Source organism: Artemia franciscana, chromosome 20 (assembly GCF_032884065.1).
Source record: "Artemia franciscana chromosome 20, ASM3288406v1, whole genome shotgun sequence".
NCBI lineage: Eukaryota > Metazoa > Arthropoda > Branchiopoda > Anostraca > Artemiidae > Artemia > Artemia franciscana.
In genome coordinates this window covers 33,589,854-33,613,776 of record NC_088882.1, presented here as the reverse complement: position 1 = coordinate 33,613,776, position 23,923 = coordinate 33,589,854, and the positions used below count along the sequence as shown (strand labels likewise).

The following is a 23,923-nucleotide window of genomic DNA, read 5'->3' as shown; positions in this document are numbered from 1 at the left end:
CTAAAGATGCATTCGTTTAGCAAAGACTTACATTTAAAATTCTTATATCATCAGCATAATCTGGAAGTCTCGAAGAATATTGCTTTCCCATTTGATTCCATGCTGTCCGTAGCCTTTGCTGTTTTCCTTAGGAGAAACTCTATAAGAATGCCCTTGCTTAACTCCTGACTGAATACGAAACTAAGCCACTAACCTCATTTTCTATCTTAACTAACGCAGCAGTGTTATTCTCGTACATCCAGCATTGCTTTTACTGCAAAGCTGACTGTCTTCTAACTTGTCCTGTTGCGAAGCTACAAAGCTTTATATTTTTCTGATAAGCAGTTTTCTACCGCTCGAGGGATACATCGAGTCCTTGACAAAATGTTATGCCACTTAAAACCACTAGGGTCCACAGTAAAACGATTCTTATTTTAAAATTCCTGAGATGCAAGTAATCACTCAATCTGGATCCAACTCTGAATGCTAACCTATATAAATCTATTTTTTAAAAGTAATAACTAAATTGAAACAATCCATTTAAATATAATCATGTTTATTTTTGAAGAAAAAAGTCTTGATTTGAAAGAACAAAGTTATAAGTTATTTTAAAGTCTAAAAAAGAGTAAAGATATATAAAAATGCACTGAGTTGGTTCTCCTTTTCGTGAATCCAGGATGATCTGTACATACTGATGATGGCGGAGGTGAAGTCTCAGTTTGGTGAATTTCTTGGCAAGTCGTGGAAAGCTACCCAAAAGGAAACTGTTTCACCCGAAAGAGAAAAATTGGAAATTAGAAGCCAGAGGAATATTAAGGGGAACAATGCCTTTTTTGGATTATCATTTAAATATTGAAAATAATCCCCCCCCCCCATTCTGTGTTTGAAAAATACATTAAAGTTTAAAAAAATCATATTAAGCTGCCTTTAGATTATACCCAGTAATTGTGTTTAACTTAGTAATCTATAACTCAAATTAAAAGATATAACCCAAATAAGGCGTTTTTTAAATGTCTTTTCCTGTTTCCTTCCGGAAGCTGCACAGCTGCACTAGAATGACCTGGAACAAAATTTTAATCATTTGCGCTTTTATTCATAATTTCAGTGCCACAACAACTTACTATGAAAATTGATTCCTACGCCACCCCTCCCCCAGAAACCAAGGACAAGGGTTGTAATTTTCCCCCCGAGGATATATAAGGTTTTCATTGAAATCGAAAGTCCTGGTGCCTTTTTTAAGAGTCAACAGTGATTGTAGAGCCAATGATTCAAATGATCCAAATACCCCCAACCCTTAGTGGGACATAGAAGAGAACCCAGACCGTATTTATTAAATAAAAAACAAGTGTTTTTAACTTAAAGTAACGAGCGACATTAAAACTTAAAACGAACAGAAAAAACCTCGTATATGAAAGGGGCTGCTCCTTCCTCAACGCCCCGCTCTTTACGCTAAAGTTTGACACTTTCTTTCAACTGTAATTTTTAAAACAGTAAAAAACTTAATGTAAAAACTTTGGTGTAACTATTGGTATCAAAATTCCGTTTTTTAGCGTTTCGGTTACTATTAAGCCGGGTCGCACCTTATTACAGTTCGTTACCACGAACTGTTTGATAAGGACCAACTTTTGCGGAAAATATAGTGAAAAAATCAACGATGTTGTTTTGGTATTACTTGTCCAATCATATTGAAGAACTCACTGACAGCAAAAATAATTTGGCGTTTTTCATACCCTTGTGTGGAAAGACGGTTGATATGAAATGGTAAATATAGACACATAATTTTGAACGAATCTGGTGTTAAACCTCAAATCGCTCATTTAAACCTGAGCAAGTTGATCAGGTTTTAAATCTGGCCATTAAATCTTATTTGTTTGTTTGATCGGTTTAAATTGTCTTTTATGTTGTTGATATACACCAGGAAAATTGTGGGTCCCAGAAAGCTACCCAACCTTTACTAGAATTTCAGTGGAAGTAACTCATCCAGAACTAAATAAAGGGTACTGTTTCACAGAAAATTCTTAAGAGCTTCAAGTCAACGACCTCTTTTTCCATACACTTAAATTTTTTTCAATTCGCCCTTGTGCCACACTCTATTGGAAGCTTTCTTGTTATAAAAAGATTGGACTCTTGAATTGTAAATTCAGCGCACTCCTGGTGCTGGCTATTGAAGCAGTCTAGTATTGAGTTTTCATACTGTCAATAGTGTTCACACAGTATGAATTCCAGTGGAATTCATACTGTGTATATTTAGTAAGTCTATTTGGCTCTCGGTATGTATAAAAAGTTTTATAGGAAATAACCTCACAGACTTTGCAAGTGCGAGAGAGTGTGCCTGTATGAGCCAGTAGGGCTGGAGTCGCTGTTGGTCTTCAGAGCAGGGATAACACGGATAGATTTTCATACCTTTAGGAAGAATCAAGAAAAAACGCCAGAGCCCAAAAAGTAATGACAGAGATAAAGTTCGACCTGATGATTTTGTCATGAAAAGGATCTTTAATAGGTTGTAGCTACTGCTGCATTCATCATGGCACTAAAAATAAAGAAATCAAGAAGGGACTGTGACTTGCCCTAAAAAAAAAAGTTTCAAAATACGTTCACATATAGAATTTATGTGGGGGGGGGGTATGCTTGCTTTGCATTTTGAAACGTTTTTTGTATTGTCTTTCATATTAACTCTTAACTTATTAAGATCTGAATTTTGTCCGACTGTAGGCTATAAGCTTATTTAGGTATTAGCAGTATTTTTTTTTATCTTCGAATAGAAATGGATGATGATAAAGTGGAATTGTGGAGCAAACGATGGGGGAACAAACACCTCATAGACTTTGCCAGTGCGAGAAACCAGTGCTCATACCCTTGTGTGGAAAGACAGTTGATATGAAATGGTAAATATCGACACATAATTTTGAACCAACCTGGTGTTAAATCTCAAATCGCTCATTTAAACCTGATCAGGTTGATCAGGTTTTAAATCTGGCCATTAAATCTTATTTGTTTATTTGATCAGTTTACATTGTCTCTTTTATTTTTGATATACACCAGGAAAATTGTGGGTCCCAGAAAGCTAACCAGCCTTTACTAGACATTTAGTGGAAGTATCCCATCATGAAGTAAATAAAGGGTACTGTTTCACAGAAAATTCTTAAGAGCCTCAAGTCAACGACCTCATTTTCCATGCACTTAAATTTTTTTCAATTCACCCTTATGCCACACTCTATTGGAAGCTTTCTTGTTATAAACAGACTGGACTCTTGAATTGTAAGTTCAGCGCACTCCTGGTTCTGGCTATTGAAGCAGTCTAGTATTGAGTTTTCATAGTGTCAATAGTGTTCACACAGTATGAATTCCAGTGGAATTCACACAGTGTATATTTAGTAAGTCTATTTGGCTCTCGGTATGTGTAAAAAGTTTTATTGGATATAACCTCATAGACTTTGCCAGTGCGAGAGAGTATGCTTGTTTGAGCCAGTAAGGATAGAGTCACTCTGGCCTTCAGAGCAGGGATAACACGGATAGATTTTCACACCTTTAGGAAGAATCATGAACAAAGCCAGAGTCCAAAAAGTAATGACAGAGATAACGTTTGACCTGATGATTTTGTCATGAAAAGGATCTTTAATGGGTTGTAGCTACTGCTGTATTCATCATGGCACTAAAAAAAACGAAGTCAAGATGGGACTGTGACTTGCCCTAAAAAATAAAGTTTCAAAATACGGTCACATATAGAATTTATGTGGGGGGGGGGTATGCTTGCTTTGAATTTTGAAACGTGTTTTGTATTCTCTTTCATATTAACTCTTAACTTATTAAAATTTGAATTTTGTCAGACTGTATAAGCTTATTTAGGTATTAGCAGTATTTTTTTTTTATTTTAGAATAGAAATGGGTGATGATAAAGTGGAATAGTGGAGCAAACGAAGGAGGAACAAAGACATTGGTTTTCATAAAACTGGTGTTAACGATTTCTTGTCCAATCATGTTTAAAAACTCACTGACGGCAAAAACAATTTGGCGTTTCTCATACCCTTGTGAGGAAAGACAGTTGATACGAAATGGTAAATAACAACACATAATTTTGAACAAATCTGGCGTTAAATCACAAATTGCTCATTTAAACCTGATCAAGTTGATCAGGTCTTAAATCTGGCCATTAAATCTTATTTGTTTATTTGATCGGTTTACATTGTCTTTTATGTTGTTGATATACACTAGGAAAATTGTGGGTCCCAGAAAGCTACCCAACCTTTACTAGACATTCAATGGAAGTAATCAATCAAGAACTACATAAAGGATACTGTTTCACAGAAAATTCTTAAGAGCCTCAAGTCAACGACCTCATTTTCCATGCACTTCAATTTTTTTCAATTCGCCCTTATGCCACACTCTATTGGAAGTTTTCTTGTTATAAAAAGAATGGACTCTTGAATTGTAAATTCAGCGGACTCCTGGTGCTGGCTATTGAAGCAATCTAGTATTGAGTTTTCATACTGTCAATAGTGTTCACACAGTATGAATTCCAGTGGAATTCATATTGTGTATATTTAGTAAGTCTATTTGGCTCTCTGTATGTATAAAAAGTTTTATTGGAAATAACCTCATAGACTTTGCCAGTGCGAGAGAGTATGCCTGTATGAGCCAGTAAGGCCAGAGTCACTGTTGGCCTTCAGAGCAGGGATAACACGGATAGATTTTCATACCTTTAGGAAGAATCATGAATAAAGCCAGAGCCCAATAAGTAATGACAGAGATAACGTTCGACCTGCTGATTTTGTCATGAAAAGGATCTTTAATATGTTGTAGCTACTGCTGTATTCATCATGGCACTAAAAAAAAAGAAATCAAGAAGAGACTGTGACTTGCCCTAATAAAATAAAGTTTCAAAATACAGTCACATATAGAATTTATGTGGGGGGTATGCTTGCTTTGCATTTTGAAACGTTTTTTGTATTCTCTTTCATATTAACTCTTAACTTATTAAGATCTGAATTTTGTCTGACTGTATAAGCTTATTTAGGTGCTAGCAGTATTTTTTTATATTAGAACAGAAATGGGTGATGATAAAGTGGAATAGTGGAGCAAATAATGGGGGAACAAAGACCTCATAGACTTTGCCAGAGCGAGAAATGGATGATGATAGACTGGAATACTGGAGCAAACGATGGAGGAACAAAGACATTGGTTTTCATAAAACTTGTGTTAACGATTTCTTGTCCAATCATATTGAAGAACTCACTGACAGCAAAAACAATTTGGCGTTTCTCATACCCTTGAGTGGAAAGACAATTGATATGAAATGGTAAATATCAACACATAACTTTGAACAAACCTGGTGTTAAACCTCAAATCGCTCATTTAAACCTGATCAAGTTGATCAGGTTTTAAATCTGGCCATTAAATCTTATTTGTTTATTTGATCGGTTTAAATTGTCTTTTATGTTGTTAATATACACCAGGAAAATTGTGGGTCCCAGAAAGCTACCAAGCCTTTACTAAACTATCAGTGGAAGTAACCCATCAAGAACTACATAAAGGATACCTCAAGTCAACGACCTCATTTTCCATACACTTAAATTTCTTTCAATTCACCCTTATGCCACACTCTATTGGAAGCTTTCTTGTTATAAAAAAAATGGACTCTTGAATTGTAAGTTCAGCGCACTCCTGGTGCTGGCTATTGAAGCACTCTAGTATTGAGTTTTCATACTGTCAATAGTGTTCACATATTATGAATTCCAGTGGAATTCATACTTTGTATATTTAGTAAGTCTATTTGGCTCTCGGTATGTATAAAAAGTTTTATTGGAAATAATCTCATAGACTTTGCCAGTGCGAGAGAGTATGCCTGTATGAGCCAGTAAGGCTAGAGTCACTATTGGCCTTCAGAGCAGGGATAGCATGGATAGATTTTCATACCTTTAGTAGGAATCATGAACAAAGCCAGAGCCCAAAAAGAAATGACAGAGATAACGTTCGACCTGATGATTTTGTCATGAAAAGGATCTTTAATAGGTTGTAGCTACTGCTGCATTCATCATGGCACTAAAAAAACAAAATCAAGAAGGGACTGTGACTTGCCCTAAAAAATAAAGTTTCCAAATACGGTCACATATAGAATTTAAGGGGGGGTATGCTTGCTTTGCATTTTGAAACGTTTTTTGTATTCTCTTTCATATTAACTCTTAACTTATTAAGATCTGAATTTTGTCCGACTGTATAAGCTTATTTAGGTATTAGTAGTATTTTTTTTTATTTTAGAATAGAAATGGGTGATGATAAAGTGGAATAGTGGTGCAAACGATGGAGGAATAAAGACCTCATAGACTTTGCCAGTGCGAGAAATGGACGATGATGGACTGGAATACTGGAGCAAACGATGGAGGAACATAGACATTGGTTTTCATAAAACTGAGGTCTTTTATGTTGTTGATATACACCGGGAAAATTGTGGGTCCCAGAAAGCTACCCGACCTTTACTAGACATTCAGTGGAAGTAACCCATCAAGAACTACATAAAGGGTACTGTTTCACAGACACGTCAATGACCTCATTTTCCATGCACTTAATTTTTTTTCAATTCGCCCTTATGCCACACTCTATTGGAAGCTTTCTTGTTATAAAAAGAATGGACTCTTGAATTGTAAGTTCAGCGCACTCCTGGTGCTGGCTAATGAAGCAGTCTAGTATTGAATTTTCATACTGTCAATAGTGTCAATAGAAACGCCAAATTGTCTAGTGCTGTTCCATAGTGACGAAAACCTCTTGGCCGTGCGAATTGCCGATTTAATACTTATTAACGTGTACTTTCCTTGTGATCGTAAGTCGGTTCAATCACTGAATAAGTTTGCCAAGACCTGTAGTGTTTTGAAAAAAAGTGACAGAATCCGCATCTTCTCTCGGTTATCAATTTGTTGTCACCGGGGATTTTAATGCTGATTTACTGAATTCAAATATTCGGTCTGATATGGTTTTCGATTCTTTTTATCTGAGTTTAAGCTAGTGGATAAGAATCGTCTGTTTTCATACATCCATCATTCTGGGAGCCTTACTAACATTGATCATGTTCTTTGCTCTCCCAATTTATCTGTTTCGACTGTTTCTGTACATGAAATAGGAAGCGATATAGACCACCTACCAATTTCCTTCATGCTTTGTATTTCTCTTTCGCAAGATAGTTCTAATAGACGTGGGAATCGTAGATGATTTACCAGACGAAATTGGAATAAGGCTAATTGGGCTCTTTATATTTCTACCCTTACAGCTTTTTTGTCTAGGATAAAAGTTCCTTTTCAGCTACTTCAGGTTGGATCTAAATTTGTAAATGATGAGAATTTTCTGAATAAATATTATTTTGATATTATATCATGCATGAAGGAAGCTGAGAGGGTGGCTGTTCCCGAAGAACGTGTTAAATTTAATACGCGGAAGCCTGAATGGTCTTGGGATCCGGGTCTAAAATCAGTGAAAAATAAAGCCAAACTTTGGCTACTTATTTGGGTTTCTTCCGAACGACCGCGTAGCGGTGTAGTATTTCAGCTTAAACAGAAAACTAAATTAGAGTATAAAAAGTATTTACGGTCTGAAAAATCTAAAATGTGCAAATTCCCGTCAAGTAATTTCGATTGGAAAAATGTGGTAAATTCAAATAAAATCGATGACTCTTCGTCAACAAGTAGCCCAATTAGTCCTGCTGCTTGGTGCAAATATTACGACCAGATTTTCAACACTATAAACCATTTTGTTCATGCTACTTTTATGAGGTTTCTTATTTCTGCGCTTCCCATATCACTCCGCCAGAACCAAATCCTCCCAGTTAATTTAGTTTCGGTGGCACAAGCTATAAAGAAGCTTAAGTCTAGCTCTATTGATTGTGATGGTATAAGTGTCAAACACCTAAATGTTGATGGTCCAGCTCTAGTCCAACATTTACAACTTCTGTTTCAAATGTGCTTATACACCTCGGTTGTGCCTGAAAGTTTTTGTGTGGAACAGTTACTTCAATCCTGAAAAGAGGAAAGATTCCGACTGAGTGTGCATCTTACAGGCCTATAACAGTTTCCTGCAATATAAGCAAAATGTTTGAGTATTTTCTCCTGCCATCAGTTAATTCTTCGGCATATTTTGGTGAGAATCAGATTGGGTTTTCAGCTGGGGTAGGTTGCCAGCACTGCTGTCACTTACTTGAAGTACTTTTACTTGAAGTACTACTTAAGTAAAATTTTCCATTACTTGTACTTGTACTTAAGTAAAAACTCTATGGTGTACTTATTACTTGATACTTAAGTAAGATTACGAAATACTTATTACTTAAGATACTTTTAATGTACTTGTTTTTCAAATGCTTTACCTCTGACACGAAAATTTTATGTGTGTGTGCTTCGGCAATGTACAAGAAAACATCACCTTTAGATTTAGAGCAAACTCAGATATAGCTTTTGTGTGTCCGTGCTTTGGCAATGTACAAGAAAACATCACCCTTTAGATTTAGAGTAAACTCAGATATACCTCCATGCCCTATTTTTGGATATGAAACAAGGTATTTGTTTTTGACAAAAAAATATTATAGTATTATTAACACTTGGTTTAATTTTTGTTTAAAAGCTATATAAAAAAGAAAATTGAAATTATTTCGCAGTTCACTGGTCTACAGTGAGCTAAAATCCTTTGTTTTGTGCTAAATGTTGCATGCTATAGTCCATTTGGGCTTATATTTCTACCATTAATGTTTAAGTTTTGTCATCTCGTCAACTGAACCAGATTTCTACCATTTCATCATCTTCAGGACCATATTATTGGTAAAACTACTGAATCTATGAATCTTTGCCCATCTAAATGCTGTCTGGAATAAACAAGTCTAGGTAATTCTAGCAGGATCCAATGCAGTGGTATTTTGTCAAATTCGTTTCAGCAAATTCAGGTATTCAGACGAATCTGACTTCAGATTTGTCACTCCATTCCTAAGTTATAGGCCCTACTAGATTAAAGGAAAACTCAACTTTCTTAAGACTTGAGACCCTCTCCCTCTCGCCCTATTTGAGATAGGGTTTGTGATACCGGAACTTGATATGAGCCCTGATGTTAGGCATGTTTGGTCTAGTTTAGATTCAAATCCGTTATTCCATTTGCAAGTTATGCTAAATTAAACAGAAAACTTAAATTTTTCAGGAATTAAAACCCACTCCACCTTGTTATATTTAAGCTAAGGTTTTTATCTCAAAACTTGATATGTGTCATGGTCTTAGGCCTCTTTGGCTCAATTTTCATTCAGATCAATCACTCCATTCGCAAGTTCCTCTGAATTAAACGAAAAACTGTTTTTAGCAGGTAAAGCCCTCTCCCCCCTGTTTTATTTGAGCTAGGGTCTTCATATTTCAACTTGATTTATCTCATGATCCTTGGCACCAAATCTGGCCATCAAAATTTTCATCCAAATCCAACCAACTTTTCTCCCCCTATTCGTGATTACACAGACGGACGGACAGACAGACAGACGGATTTTACAGCGTCTTAGGTAGCCATGTTGGCTAATTGGATCCAAAACAAGAAAAACAATGGCATATCATCATGCAGTTATCATCACCTATTTGGACAGTGGAAAATATCCATCAAGATAGGTTTTTGAGATCTGTCTGTCTGTCCGTCCGTCTGTGCAATCGAGTATAGCGGATTTGTATTGAAATTGAACTATTTGGATTAAAATTGAGCTTAATTAGGGCGATGGGGCTTTAAGTGTTAAAAAAAATTCGAGTTTTTCATTTAATTAACTGTAACTTGTATATGGAGATGAATTTCGATGAAAATTGAATAAAGATGCCTAAGTGTATGATATGCATTGAGTTCTGGGATGGAGGCCCAAGCTTAATTAAAAGTTGAGTTTTTCACTTAATTCAGTGTAGCTTGCGAGAGATTGATGGATCTCAGTGAATATTGAACCAAAGTAGCCTAAGACCGTGACAGGCATCAAGTTTTGAGATGAAAACCCTAGCTCAAATAGAACGAGGGAGAGAGGGTTTAAGTGCTGAAAAAAGTCAAGCTTTTGGTTTAATTTAGTATAACTTGCGAATGGAGCAACGGATTCAAATGAAAGCTAGACCAAAGATGACTAGGATCAGGGATCATATCGAGCTCTGGTATCACAAGCCATATCTAAAATAGGGGGAGGGGGTTTCAAATTTTAAGAAAGTCGAGTTTTCCTTCAGTTTAGTAGGGCCTATAACTATTTCTACCCATGGCTTGCCCAAAGCCTGGAAATAACCCTTTTCCAAAATAAGTCATACTGAAGCCAATCTTCAACCAAATATTCCGTCCCCAGAGAAAAATTATTTTGTATGGCACTTCGTATGTACCAAGTGACATACAGTGATCGCAAATTCTGTAGGTCTGTCGGTCTGTCAGTTCCGGCCTTGCTAGTTTAGGCTTTTCCAGTTAAGCTAGGACGAAATTTGGCAGGCGTATCAGGGACCAGACCTGATTAAATTTGAACTAGTTGTTTCCCCGATTCAACTATCTGGGGGGGAGTGGGAGGACGGTTAATTTGGAAAAATTAGATCGGATCTTAATTAAATTTGATATTTAGATGGATATCATGTCTCAGAGCTCTTACTTTAAATTCCGACCGGATGAGGTGACATTCGAGGGGGGAAACCTAAAATCTTGAAAAATTCTTAGAGTGGAGGGATCGGGATGAAACTTAGAGGGAAAAATAAGCACAAGTCCTAGATACGTGATTGACATAAAGAGAACGAATTTACTCTCTTTTTGGGAGTTGGGGGAGGGTCAATTCAGAAAAAGTAGAAAAAATGAGGTATTTTTAACTTACGAAGGAGTGATTGGATCTTGAATTTCATCGGATGAAATTTCATAGTAGAAGGACTTCGTAACTTAGATCTCATGTTTTAAATCCCGACCGGATCCAATGTCATTGGGGGGATTTGGGGGGGGGGGGTGGAAATCTTGGAAAACACTTAGAGTGGAGTGAAACTTGGTGGGAAGAATAAGCACAAGTCCTAGATACGTGATTGACATAATCGAAATGGATTCGCTCTCTTTGGGGGAGTTGGAGAGGGTGTTAATCCAGCAACATTAAAAAATTGAGGTATTTTTAACTTGAGAGTGGGTGACCGTTCGTAAGGTATTTTCGACTTTGATATTAAGAAGGAACTCATGTCTCAGATTTCTTATTTTAAACCCCGACCAGTTCTGGTGACATTGGGGGAGAGTTGGAGGGGGAAACCGGAAATCTTGGAAAACGGTTAGATTGGAGAGATCGGGATGAAACTTGGTGGTTAGAATAAGCAAATGTCGTAGATACGTGATTGACGAAACCGGACTGGATCCACTCTCTTTGGGGTAGTTAGGGGGTCCAGTGCTTTGGCTAGTTCGGTACTTCTGGACGTGCTAGAACAATAAAATTGGTAGGCGTGTCAGGGACCTGCACAAATTGACTTGATAAAGTTGATTTCCCCGATTCAACCATCTGGGGGGGGGGCTGAAGGGAGAGGAAAAATTAGAAAAATGAGGTATTTTTAACTTGCGAGTAGGTGATTGGATCTTAATGAATTTTGATATTTAAAAGGACCTTGTGTCCCAGAGCTCTTATTTTAAATGCCGACCAGCATTAAGCCTCTGATTTTTCTTTTAAATTAATCTATTTATTCTTATAATTTTGCTAGAGCTCATGCCATATGAGCTCTTGGCTCTTCTGACCTCGTCACAAATGCCATATGAGCTCTTAGCTCTTATTTTATTCCTTTTTTCTCAAAAGATTTTCGACTTAGTGTCATGGTCTTTGCCACTTCATAGTGTAAAAAATGCTGCTAGAAATAGATAGGTTGCAACTTCTGCCGTATTGTCTTCTAGTATATTTAAATGTGTGCTTGCATCGTTCCTGTGTCCCCTTAAAAGTTCTGTTTCTTACGGTAATATTGGTTTGTCTTCTGTTGCATATGCAGACAACGTTCTTCTTTCTTTTTTTTGAGAGAAAGATGAGTTAATTAATATAAATAACAAAACAAAACAAGCAAATGGCCCTAAGCAAAGCTTGTTTGGGCTTAAAACCCCAATAAACATACAAATAAAACAATACGAAAAAGAAGAAAAAATAAAAAGAAAAGAAAAGGAAAAGAAAAAAGAAAGAAAGAAAAATCAATTACCCTGCATTTCAATCGAAACGGATTTACACTTCAAAAAAGACAAAACAGAAAGAAACTAAAACACTTTACCAGTATCGCCAAAATCAAAACCAACATCTTGGCTCCACTTGAGGTTCACTCAACTATCAAAACCATAAATATTAAGGCAAAATATCTTTAATTCCCGCCGAAATTCAAGAAAACTATCTATGTTTCTCAAAGTCATAAGTAAACAACTCCATGCATGGGGTCCTAGATGCCGAATAGAGAATTGAGATCTACGGGTAATAGTAAGCGGACGACGAATTATATCGGACTGTCTCGTAGAATGTGTATGAATATCACTTCCTAATTCAAACAAACTTTTAAAACATATTGGTAGCAATTTTGAAAATATTTATATATAAACAGGCTTCGATAAAAAATAATAAGTCCTGCTAAAGGCAAGATTTTGTATTCTATACAGGATAACATGGATGGACTTTCATACCTTTAGGAAGAATCATGAACAAAGCCAGAGCCCAAAAAGTAATGACAGAGATCGACCTGATGATATTGTCATGAAAAGGATCTTTAATAGGTTGTAACTACTGCTGCATTCATCATGGCACTAAAAAAAAAAGAAATCAAGAAGAGACTGTGACTTGCCCTGAAAAATAAAGTTTGCTTGCTTTGCATTTTGAAACGTTTTTGTATTCTCTTTCATATTAACTCTTAACTTATTAAGATAAGTTAAGCAGAGAAGGGGTAACACGGATAGATTTTCATACCTTTAGGAAGAATCATGAACAAAGCCAGAGCCCAAAATAAAGGAGCTGCAGTAAACGTATTCAATGGCTCAGCGACAAACTTATTGATAACAGAATGTGATGATCGTTCTTATAGTCAAGAAGGTCTATTTAATCTATATAATTCCTTATTGTCTAGCATAATCCAATTAGTTTCTAAGAAAAAAAATCTTTTAAGTTTATCAGAAAGATAAAACTAATGTTTTAGCTGACAATTTTCAATGTAATAATGCACTAAATTATTATGAAGTAAACGATAATATTAATCTGCAAGATTTTAAACCATGTGCAGTAGCTTTGAAGAAAAAGCTAATACTTCTCCAAGGCAAAGTAGGCACACCAACATCAGATCGATCGTCAATCATGTCTCTTTTCTATATCCATCCATATCCAATAAGTTTCAAAAAGAAGTTACACGTTGAATCTTCATTGGTCAGTCCAGAGTAGCTTCATCGAGGTGATATGAGAACCATACTTTTCGCAGACCAAACTTCTCTTACTTCTTTTAATATTCATTCATCCATTTTCAAAACTTCCTTTAAGCATTATTTACGCAGACAAGGAAGTCATTGGCTTCCCCTGCAGTATCCAAATAGTTGAACTATTCCTATCGAAGTACATCTTAAATAATCAATCAAACAACTATGAAACAACAGTAAATAAGTTATCTAGTTATCTCCATACATAGCTGTCACATCCCAGGTTTTACATTGAGCTGTCTTTACGCGTTTGATCCTGATTTACTAATTTGATCCCAATTTACCTATTTGATCCTGATATACGGATTTGTTCCTGATTTAAGTATTTGATCCTGATTTACAAATTAGTTCCTTCTGGTTCTCCTAACTTCCTGCTGTCATCGAAGAGTAACCTCTGGTCATCGAAGTTCGTTTACAAGGGAAACAGTGATATGGTATATATTGACTGTTCTAGTGTAGGTCATGAACTCTTGGTCAGTTGTGGTGATAAGCCGGGGTGTCAAAAACTTTCAGTTGCGTGTCATAATAAGCCAGTCGTTTGCATTCGTACTTCAAGATTTCTCCAAAAGATAATATTAAAATTGACATTTTTAAGCGCTAGCTGCGCAAAATGGACAGAAGTGATTTAAATCGTAGATTGTATATCTTTGAAATTTTAAGATGCTGCTAAAAAAAATTTACTTCTTATTAGTTTGAACCGGGGCGGTTCAATGTAGGGAGGGGGTGTTGTACGCTAGAGTTTAGTTTGGGTTAAGTAGATTCAAGATAGATGCAACTGTCACTTTCACTTTAGTCTCTGTGGTGTTATATCCTTTTATCATTTTTCCGGGAATATCTTGTGGGTGTTATATGGGTATATGTCAGTTTGGGTATATATAGAATAGGGGAGTAATTTAACCAGTTTAGTTAAATTTCAAGTCTAGTGAAAAAAAGCTAAGTAAAACTAAGTTGAGTGTATTTTGGGTATGTATATTTCTATTTTAGTTATATAAAACTAAATATTGTAGTAGCCAAGCTTTTGCTTCCGTTAAGGCGTAGGAATGTGAACCAAACAAAGGTACTGTATTACCAACAAGACTATAGTACATAATAATATTCTAATATTGCTAGCAAATTGCTTTAAAAGAATATGACTTTTTAATCTAAAATTGTTATGTACATAAAATTGAACGTTCAGTTATCATTCATCATTCAAAGCAAAAGGACCTAGGTGTGATTTGTATTGCATTCTCAAAACCTGTTTCCTAAAACAGCACATTGACCTATTGAACGAAATTGAATATGACCTGTTGGACATAATAAATTGCTAATGAACTTGATATTGAGTTAAATTGGATACGATCTTTGGATGTGAGGGCTTGATTGCCTGAGTTTTTTTAAGCGTTATAAGACTGATTGGACCGATTATAAGGTGATTGCCAAGCTCAAGTGGGCCTACCTATTCAAAGTTAATTGCAGTTTTTTATTTTTATTTTTGATAATACATTTCAATGGCTCAGTTCACAAGGGATACTGTTGTTCTAGCAAAATTCAAAAACTATCCACCATGGCCATGTCGAGTGTTGGATATAATTCAGGCCAAGAACAAAACAAATATCCAATGTTGTGTTTTGTTATGGAAGCCATGAAATTGTAACAAAAACAGCCTCACAGCTTTCGGCCTTTGTTAGCATTTAAAAGAAGGCCAAGACGAAAAATGAATTAGGCGTTGCGAACGCTTTTGCCGAATTAGCTGATTCTCCTGATAAGCATCTCGAGACTAGTGGTCCTAATTTACCAGATCAATCGGCGAATTCAATAAATTCTACATTATCGGACTTGGACACGCTAAAATCCAATACCCGAAATGATATTGAAAAAGAAGTACGTGAAAAAGTTGGGTTATCAAATAGTGCAGATATAATTGAGTCTATTGTTTCTCAGATTCATGACTCTATACTTGTCCAGTATTCGATCAAGTTTGATGAGATTGAAAACAAACTACGGGCTCTCCATAACGCAAAACTAGCCCTAGAAAAAAGGATTGAACAGCTTGAAACCCATCTTGATGATATGGAGCAGGAAAAACGACAGAGTCAGCTTGTATTTCATGGTGTTGAACAAAGTGGGGGTCTTCCCATCTCTGAGTGAATATTGGATGTGATTACGGATAAAATGCAAATTTCTGATTTTTCTTCGACCGCAAAAGTTTCTGCATTTAAATTCCGAGCAAATTTTACTGATTCGGACTCCATTGTAAATGCAAAAAAGTGTCCTACGCCTGTGTTGGTTGTGTTCAAGTCTGCTGAAACTGCAAGAAAAGTGTTTTCATGTAAGTCAAAACTTGCTCGGTCGGAAATATTTGTTACCGAGTACCTAACTTCAAAAAAGAAACAGATTCTTGACTTGGCTAAAAGTAAGCTAGAAAACAGAAATGTTTGATCGAACAACGGGAAAATTTTTGGAAGACTCAGCAGGAAAGATCCGTAAAATTAGAGCTGTTACTGAAGTGGTCCGTTTGCCAAATCCGACTGCATAATTTTGAGTTATGAAATTATGTTGGTGCATTACTTGTATGTTTGTTTCCTCTTTGCATTTTATAGCCAAAATGTCAGTTTCTTTCATGTTTATCTGTTTCTTTTTCCTTCTTCTTTCTGCCTATCAGATTTTTTTTCGTATTAAATAGTCACCTTAAATGAGTATGAACAGATATGATGACGCTTTGAATGAATTTGAACAAAATCGGTTTATTCTTGGAAGCCAAGATTGCGACACAATTGCGGGAGATGATGAATGCATCAATAAGTTTTCGTTGAATTGTCGCCCAAGTAATTATATGAATCTGAATAATCTTTATGAGTATTAAAAACCTGTGAGTGCAGATGACAGAGCGATCGTTTTCTGGAATTGTCTAGGCCTAAGAACGGAATATTCTTCTTTATGTGAGATTGTAAGTTTACTAGATAAAAACCGTGCATCATAGGCCTATGTGAGACATTTGCTTCTAGCAAGTCACTGCCCTGGGATTTTTCTTTTCCGGGATGTGTTTGCGAGCGAAGAGAACGGACAACCATGGAGCGGGGTGGTCTATGTATTTTGATAAATGAAGGTACCCAATATTAGGTTAGGGATGACCCCTTCCTGTGGCTGGAAGGTAGGATCGAAACCCTTTTCATCAAAATAAAAAATAAGGCGAAAAAAAAATTGATTTTGGGATTAATTTACAAAAATCGGTTTTTTATTGATGAATTGGAATTGTAATTAGATAAAATTAACAATGAAAATAAAAATAAATTTATGATGGGAGATTTTAATATTGATTTACTAAAAAAGGCGAATAGCTCAGATTTTGTTAATATGATGGAGTCACATGATAATTTTCCTCTTGTAACTATTCCAACTCGGATTTCGCATCTTTCTGCGTCCTTAATTGATAATTTCTTCGTTAATGGTGGATTACTTGAAAGATCCCAAGCAGATGTGATTGTGTCCGACGGGTTGGATCAACTTCTTTTAATAAGTAAAATAAAGGTGAATCAGTCAAAGGAAAATAAACGGTGTGCAAGGGCATCGTTTTACCGTGAAATGAAAGGTAAAAGCCTAAATAGTTTTGCAAATAAGATGGATGAAACGAATTTTTCGCGTGTAATAGAGGAAAAGTGTCCAAATACAGCATATGACCTCTTCAACGAGAAAGTGAATAATGTAATGAATGAAACATGTCCCTTACGAAGAATCAACTCTAATAGAAATTTTCCTAAAAAACCATTGATAACAAAAGCCATTCTAGTTTCAATAAAGCAGAAAAACCTACTTTATGTGAATTTTTCAAAAGGATCGTTCAAATCATAATTTTACAAAATTCAAAATTTCGGAATATTTTAAATTCAGTAAAACGGAAAGCTCAGAAACTTCATTTCCATAATGAATTTCAAGAAAATCAAGGGAATATGAAAATTATATAGAAAACAATAAATAAACTTTTGGGCAATTTTCACAGTAGGGAGGAGGCGTGAGCCATGGAGACGATGGAAGGTCGTCTTACTGATTCTCAACACATAGGTGAATTTCTGTGTGATTATTTTGCAAATGAAGGAAATAGACTTTGCGATCAAGCGTGGGCTAGCTTATTTGTGAGTTCACATTTGTGAGTTTTGGATCTGTTTTTGAAAGACCTGCTGCAAGTGAGAATTCCTTTGAATTTACAAGATATGGAACGGGAAGTGGCACAATTCCTGGCTACGATGAAGTCGAGTTCTAGTGGGATGGATGAGTTTTCACTGAAACTCATAAAAGCCGCAAAAACGAGTTTCTTACCTGTCTTGACGCACCTCATCAACCTTTCTCTGAATCATGGAGTCTTCCCGCAAGCACTCAAAATTGCAAGAGTGGTTACTCTTCATAAAGGAAGGAAAAAAGATGACCCATCGAATCGAAGATCTATATCTATTCTCCGATTTTTCGCTATGTTATATGAGAAAGCTGTACATGCCCAGTTAAGTTATTATATAGAAAAGAATAAAATTCTAATGGAATACCAATTTGGGTTCAGAAAAGGGCTATCTACAGGTATGGCAGTTCTAAAATTGGTTGATTGGATTAATGATGTATTTGAAGCTGGTCTTATACCTGCAGCTGTGTTTTTGGATATGAGAAAAGCGTTTGATATGGTGGACCACCCAGGGCTTATTCAAGTTCCTGCCTCGAGTGGAGTGAGGGGTTGAAGCCTTGAGTGGTTTTCATCATATCTACACGACCGAAATCAGATAGTACAGAATGGATCATTTTATCTTCAAAAAAGAAAATAGAGTGCGTTGTCCCACAAGGTTCAATCCTGGGATTCCTCCTTTTCATCATTTTTCTTGATCGAATGAAGCATTACCTGTCGGAGGCTGGTGTCATTCTATTTGCAGATGACACTTTGCTCCTTCTAGCTGCACCTTTAATGTTTTGTATAATAAAATTCATAATGCTGTCTCTGAATTTCTAACTTTTTCTCAACAAGATTTGTTAACCCTAAACTTTTCCAAAACTTGATATTTTTCTAAAACTGATGTTATTTTCTAGACTTTAGTCAAGTGTGGCAAAGATCAAATCATGGTTCGAGGAAATTTGATTTTTAGAGTAGAAACAACAAAATATTTGGGGTTAATTGATGAAAACCTGTCGTGGAAAAACCATTCAAACCCTATAGCTGAAATATTAAGCAGAGCTCTTGGGGTGATGCGAAGAGTTAAAAATCTAGTCCCAAAAAAGATTCTAAAAATGATTTATTTTTTTCCATATTTTGTCTATACATTAGCTACGGATGCTCTACATGGGCAAGTAATTTTGTGACATGTTAAAAAAGAGTACAAAAACTTTATAATAGAGCTGTTAAATTATTATCGGAATTTTATGATTCCGATGATGTTCCTGCTCATGACTATTTTAGGAAGAATAAGTTAATGAATGTATCCCAAATTCGAGACTACCAAGTTGCGATTTTTTCGTATAAATATTTGAATCGCCTGCTCACCCCTGCTTTTGAAAATCTTTTTGTTTTTAATAGAGACCGTCATAATCATAATACAAGAAAAGCTAATAACTTTACTCATGAGTTTAGGTGTACTACTCGGGCATCTTTTGTGATTCGCCATTATGGTCCCCATGTTTGGAATATTTTGCCAGAGGGTGTGAAAAATGTGCCTAGACTTCCGACTTTCAAGTCACGGGAAAAGAAGTTTCTTTTATCTCGTGAGTAATTTTGATTTATGGCCCGTTCCAGGTTGTCATTCTATTCAAGGCATTTCCCTGATTTACTTACTGTTAATTTTTTTCTGTTAATTTTTTTTACTGTCTTCTTCTTGTCTTTTTCCTCTTTCTCTTTTTTCCTTTCTTCCTTCATCAGTTAAGTTTCTTTTGTATTGAGTAGCGTAATATGAATGTGGTTTTAATTAGCTGATGGTGACAACCTCACTTGCCCTTACAAGCTTACTGCCTTAATTGGCAGGCGAATGGCAAATACGGTTTGTTTTATTTTCTTAATAAATATATATCTCATATCTCAATATTCTAATATTGCTAGCAAATTGCTTTAAAAGAATATGACTTTTTAATCTAGAATTGTTATGTACAGTCAAATAATTGATAAAAGAACATATTATTCCCTATTATAGTGCTACAGGTTAAAAACAACCAATAACTGCATTAATGAGTAGTGCAGCCCTCATGGAAAACGGAAGTCACCCTTCCCTAGTCCCAAACAAAAAACTTCAGCTTTAATTGTTGACAATTTATAATTTTTTAACAAAAACAACATTAATGAGTATTTTATCCCTAAGCGCACTGGAAGTCGCCCGGCTCTAGTTCACACCAATAAAAATTCAACTGAGGTTGTTGCTACGATTTATGATGTTTAAGCACACAATTAATTAAATTTATATTCTTTTACCAATGATTGATCACTTCTAGAAATTGTGCTTCTTACAAATTTGTAAACCATATTGCTTTTAATCTCTTACCCTAAAACCAAACAAAGTAAAGGCTGTCAAAAAAATTCGAATGTTTGGTTAAACACTACAATTAATTTGAAGATTGTTCAATAATTGAGATTAAAAAATAGAATATCTTTCAAAAGTAAATAATAAAAAAATATAAAGAGAGAACCTTCCGAAAGTATTTTGTCAAGAACCCCAATACTCAACCAAACTTGAGATAATCCTGTATTTTATTTTTAAAGGTAACTTAATAATGCTGAAATAAATTTTAGACCATAAAATCTTAGGAAAATTTTAATTTTTAAATAAGACCAGAAATTTTAATGTGTTAAAAATCAATATGGGTTATTCTTTCCAAATTCCTGGAACAATATAATAATATCTTGAGTTCCTCTTTTGCAAACAATAAGAGCTTGGTCAACATTGGACATTCGAATCTAGGTATTTGTGCATTCTTAAAGCCATAAAAAAAAGACCCAAACATGAGATGATTGACGCACAAAAGATGCATCAAACAAACCCCACTGCTCGCGATGACATCTAAGCCGTAAAAACTGTGAGGAAATCACAGTAAAAGAAAATTAAGAGGCTTTCTATTGTATTTAACAATATACAGTCCCCATTATAAATAAATATTGCTAATATATGGTTTGTCGGCTATGACAAAATAAATTGTGTTTCTTTATTTATGTTTTGCACAACTTATGTTTTTAACAGTAATACATCAGTAATATAAAAGAGGTGGCAGAAAAATCGATGTAAAATCAGACCTCTAACATTTAAGAAGTAGTTGGCTATTTTATACAAGGATGTCCTCGTATGCACCGCCACAACACTATTATTGGAAGAGAAGCATTAATTCTTAAAATATTACTGATTATGTATTATTTACAATTTTGTTGTAATGAATATATTTCTTTATGTGCTGTTTTACTTGTTCAGAATGTGATTCTGTCAAGAAATTTTTGTTTAAGAAACTGGCATACTGTAGCAGTAACTGACAACTCCTTGTGGTCAAAAATCAAACCACAAGTAACATCTATTGTCATGATATAACAACTACCAAAGAATGCCCGAAAAACAACACGATTGATATTTCTCACCCTGCAACCATCAACAAAGACAAGAATGCCTTGATAATCCCAGTCATAAAGTAAAAATTCCAACTATGATTATTCAATTATCACCTTCAATCTACATTCTTAATACGAAGACGTTAGACCAAGTCGACCTAAGAAGAAAACGTATACAGCTGAAAAATGTACACGAACTGATATCGGGTAACACTAGAAGCAGTAGCTCAAAAACTAAGATATCTGCCACAGATACGGTAGTACTCTGACAAGAACCATGAACGATTGTTTAATTTACGTATATTAAATTTATTAGTGGAATGGGTATTTAATGAAATCGCCAAATTTAACCAAAGTTCATTGCAGCCCAAGAGATGCCAAACATGAGTGGGAGTCAATGGGTGATAATGGTTCGCCAATAACATCATTTGACATAGAAAGAAAGAAATACGAGTTTTGCTCACATTCTTTTGTTAAAATTTGTTTATGGGTTCGCGGTTCAAAAAAAACTTTTACTGTAAGTATTTATAGCTAACTTCACTTTCAAGATTATTCTTGCGACGCTCAATCTAAAGTTGAAAGTTTGTTATAAAAACTCCCTATGATAAAATAGTTAGTGACTGAGCTCAGTTACCGCTGTAATGATAACTAAGTAATTTATACTTGAATGGTGGTCTTAAAGCCACAGTCTTACAAATAAGTATGTTCTGTTTAATATTCATAGATCGGACAAATTACTACGATGTCAAGGCTTGCTCAGATATTACTTTAAGGTGTGGCACTAAGATTTTGCAAAAAAAAATGTCAAGAAACTGGCTCTTGTATATAACAATATTTAGTTCCCATTATAAATAAATATTGCTAATATGTGGTTGGTCGACTATGACACGATAAATTGTGTTTCTTCATTTATGTTTGGCGCAGCAAAACATAAATGTTTGATAAATCAGACCAATATATGTTTGGCCGCAGAAAATCGATTTAAAATCAGACCTCTAACATTTAACAAGTAGTTAGCTATTTTATACAAGGGTATTCTTGTATTTACCGCCACAACACTATTATTGGAAGCGAAGTATTAATTCTTAATATATTGCTGATTATATAATATTTAAAATTTTGTCGTAATGAATATATTTATTTATGTGCTGCTTTACTTTTTCAGAATGTGATTCTTTCAAGAAATTTTTATTTAATAAACTGGCATACTGTAGCAGTAACTGACCACTCCTTATGGTCAAAAATCAAACAACAAGTAACATCTATTGTCATGATTTAACAACTACCAAAGAATGCCCGAAAAACCACACGACTGATATTTACCACCCCGCAACCATCAACAAAGACAAGAATGCCTCGATAATCCCAGTCATAAAGTAAAAATTCGAACTATGAATACTCAATAATCAACTTTAATCCAGATTCTTAATACGAAGACGCAAGGCCAAATCGACCTAAGAAGAAAACGTAAACAGCTGAAAAATATACATGAACTGATATCGCGTAACACTTGAAGCAGTAGCTCAAAAAGTAAGATATCTGCCACACCTATGGTAGTACTCTGACAAGAACCATGAAAAATTATTTAATTTACATATATTTAATTTAAAAGTGCAATGGATATTTAATGAAATCGCCAAATTTAACCAGCCTTCATTGCAATCCAAGAGATGCCAGCCTTGGGTGGGAGTCAATGGGTGACAATGGTTCACCAATAACATAATTTGACATGAAAGAAATACGAGTTTTGCTCATATTCTTCTGATAAAAATTGTTTATGGGTTCGCGGTTCGAAGAGAAATTTTACTGCAAGTATTTACAGCTAACTTCCCTTTCAACATTATTCTTGTGACGCTCAATCTAAGGTCGAAAGTTTGTTCTAAAAACTCTCTATGATAAAATTGTTAGTTACTGAGCTCAGTTATCGCTGTAATGATAATAACGTAATTTACACTTGAATGGTGGTCTTAAAGCAACATTCTTACAAGTATGTTCTTTTTTATATTCATAGATAGGACAAATTACTATGAAGCTAAGGCTTCCTCAGCTATTACCTTAAGGTGTGGCACTAAGATTTTGTACTAGATAAAATAAAAGACGAGACAATTTAAGGGATCAACGACGAGAAATATTTCCAGGGAATGGCAACCCAAGAGATGTCATTCTTTAGTAGGTTATAACCAGAATTTCAGCAAAACGAGGCTTGGCTTTCCTTCTCCTGTGAATACTGTGTTGAAAAGGGGGTTTTGGAAAGAGGTAATTATGTCGTTAACTTTCTTAATTACCTTTTCTTTTTCAGATGTACCCAACAATAAAAAAATGGAAGACTTATAAATGTTGACGAATTTAGTGAAGACCGTAAAAGGTAATATAAGTGAAAGTGGAAAAATAAAATACTCGAAAGACATCTACCACACATACGGCAGTGCTCACAAAAGAATGATGAACAGACAACAGATCGCCTAGACCCCAAGCGATAAAGAAACCCAAAACATCAACATGTTCAGCAATCAGGAACACAAGAAATGCCTGACGTTAGCTGCAATGTTGTAACTTATTAATCGATATATATTAAGCACTCAATTGGATCACTTTTGACGTTTATTAAACTGTGGGTTGAATTTATTATGGTTAGACCTTGCCTGAAGTATGATAAAATCCTTCAGACATAGAATATGGGTCATTCAATCGAAGGTTTTCTTCTCATGTGGACTGCTAACTAAATTCTTGACCTTAAGTCAATGCATACATTGACGGCCATCAGTCTTAATTGTCACTTAACCCCAAGTGAGAAAATACCATTTTATCAATATTCTACATAAGTAGAGCAATTAAAACCCTTAAGATCTTTTTTTCACTGAGATCCCTGATGAGTCAACATGCAAGCTTTTAAAACCTGATACGAAAGAAATTTTTATTCCAAAACAAACTTTTAAACAAGATGATAGACCAATGCAAAGAATAATCCTAAGTAAGAAGATTCTTTCCAACTTAATAAATTATATAATAATTAATATT

General features: G+C 35.1%; 1 long non-coding RNA gene across 1 annotated transcript in view; it reads left to right on the top strand.

Annotated features, from left to right (window-relative positions):
- The window catches only part of LOC136040375 (uncharacterized), a 43,741-nt gene extending 20,211 nt beyond the window's left edge, over window positions 1–23,530 (top strand). Inside the window, exons 2-3 of the long non-coding RNA XR_010620694.1 lie at window positions 18,959–19,089; window positions 23,205–23,530. This is a non-coding gene — a long non-coding RNA (uncharacterized LOC136040375). The remainder of the gene's footprint in view (window positions 1–18,958; window positions 19,090–23,204) is intronic.
- The last annotated feature ends 393 nt before the right edge of the window (window positions 23,531–23,923 follow it).